Raw genomic sequence first — 2,500 nt, forward strand, 5'->3', positions numbered from 1 at the left:
ATTTGGAGGTCCCCCGAGTTAATTTTGCCCATTATGACTCCTCGCCCGCACGCTCGTGCACCCCGACGTGCACGTGGGCATCGTATGCTAAAAAATGAAGTTTGGAGTTTGGGTTTGAAAATTTTATGGGAGCTTCCTAGAAGACTAAGAAGTGCTTTGCTCGAGACGGATTTCGATTTGGAGGTCCCCCGGGTTAATTTTACCCATTATGACTCCTCGCCCGCACGCTCGTGCACCCCGACGTGCACGTGGGCATGGTATGCTAAAATTGAAGTTTGGAGTTTGGGTTTGAAAATTTTATGGGAGCTTCCTAGAAGCCTAAGAAATGCTTTGCTCGAGACGGATTTCGATTTGGAGGTCCCCCGAGTTAAGTTTGCCCTTTATGACTCCTCGCCCGCATGCTCGTGCACACCGGCGTGCACGTGGGCATCGTATGCTAAAAAATGAAGTTTGGAGTTTGGGTTCAGAAATCTTATGGGAGCTTCCTAGAAGCCTAAGAAATGCTTTGCTCGAGACGGATTTCGATTTAGATTTCCGCCGTGTTAATTTTGCCAATTACGGCTCCTCGCGCGCACGCTCAAGCACCCCGACGTGCACACCGGCGCGCACGTGGGCATCGTATGCTAAAAAATGAAGTTTGGAGTTTGGGTTTGAAAATTTTACGGGAACTTCCTAGAAGCCTAAGAAATGCTTTGCTCGAGACGGATTTCGATTTGGAGGTCCCCCGAGTTAATTTTGCCCATTACGACTCCTCGCCCGCATGCTCGTGCACACCGGCGTGCACGTGGGCATCGTATGCTAAAAAATGAAGTTTGGAGTTTGGGTTTGAAAATTTTATGGGAGCTTCCTAGAAGACTAAGAAGTGCTTTGCTCGAGACGGATTTCGATTTAGATTTCCGCCGTGTTAATTTTGCCAATTACGGCTCCTCGCGCGCACGCTCAAGCACCCCGACGTGCACACCGGCGCGCACGTGGGCATCGTATGCTAAAAAATGAAGTTTGGAGTTTGGGTTTGAAAATTTTACGGGAACTTCCTAGAAGCCTAAGAAATGCTTTGCTCGAGACGGATTTCGATTTGGAGGTCCCCCGAGTTAATTTTGCCCATTACGACTCCTCGCCCGCACGCTCGTGCACCCCGGCGTGCACGTGGGCATCGTATGCTAAAAAATGAAGTTTGGAGTTTGGGTTCGGAAATTTTATGGGAGCTTCCTAGAAGCCTAAGAAATGCTTTGCTCGAGACGGATTTTGATTTGGAGATCCCACGAGTTAGTTTTTGCCCATTATGACTCCTCGCCCGCACGCTCAAGCACCCCGGCGTGCACGTGGGCATCGTATGCTAAAAAATGAAGTTTGGAGTTTGGGTTCGGAAATTTTATGGGAGCTTCCTAGAAGCCTAAGAAGTGTTTTGCTCGAGACGGATTTCGATTTGGAGGTCCCCCGAGTTAGTTTTGCCCATTATGACTCCTCCCCCGCACGCTCAAGCACCCCCGCGTGCACGGGGGCATTGTATGCTAAAAAATGAAGTTTGGAGTTTGGGTTTGGAAATTTTATGGGAGCTTCCTAGAAGCCTAAGAAGTGCTTTGCTCGAGACGGATTTCGATTTGGAGGTCCCCCGAGTTAATTTTGCCCATTATGACTCCTCGCCCGCACGCTTAAGCACCCCCGCGTGCACGTGGGCATTGTGTGCTAAAAAATGAAGTTTGGAGTTTGGGTTTGTAAATTTGATGGGAGCTTCCTAGAAGCCTAAGAAGTGCTTTGCTCGAGACGGATTTCGATTTGAAGGTCCCCCGTGTTAATTTTGCCCATTACGGCTCCTCGCCCGCACGCTCAAGCACCCCGGCGTGCACGTGGGCATTGTATGCTAAAAAATAAAGTTTGGAGTTTGGGTTTGGAAGTTTTATGGGAGCTTCCTAGAAGCTTAAGAAGTGTTTTGCTCGAGACGGATTTCGATTTGGAGGTCCCCCGAGTCAATGTTGCCCATTATGGCTCCTCTCCCGCATGCTCAAGCACCCCTGCGTGCACGTGGGCATTGTATGCTAAAAAATAAAGTTTGGAGTTTGGGTTTGGAAGTTTTATGGGAGCTTCCTAGAAGCTTAAGAAGTGTTTTGCTCGAGACGGATTTCGATTTGGAGGTCCCCCGAGTCAATGTTGCCCATTATGGCTCCTCGCCCGCACGCTCAAGCACCCCGGCGTGCACGTGGGCATTGTATGCTAAAAAATAAAGTTTGGAGTTTGGGTTTGGAAGTTTTATGGGAGCTTCCTAGAAGCTTAAGAAGTGTTTTGCTCGAGACGGATTTCGATTTGGAGGTCCCCCGAGTCAATGTTGCCCATTATGGCTCCTCTCCCGCATGCTCAAGCACCCCTGCGTGCACACCGGCGTGCACGTGGGCATTGTAGGCTAAAAAATGAAGTTTGGAGTTTGGGTTTGGAAATTTTATGGGAGCTTCCTTGAAGCCTAAGAAGTGTTTTGCTCGAAACGGAATTCGATTTGGAGGTCCCC

This window comes from Cornus florida, unplaced genomic scaffold (assembly GCF_030987335.1).
Source record: "Cornus florida cultivar Cherokee Brave unplaced genomic scaffold, ASM3098733v1 CherokeeBrave_3.0.0_Hap2_scaffold_83, whole genome shotgun sequence".
In the NCBI taxonomy this organism is placed as follows: domain Eukaryota; kingdom Viridiplantae; phylum Streptophyta; class Magnoliopsida; order Cornales; family Cornaceae; genus Cornus; species Cornus florida.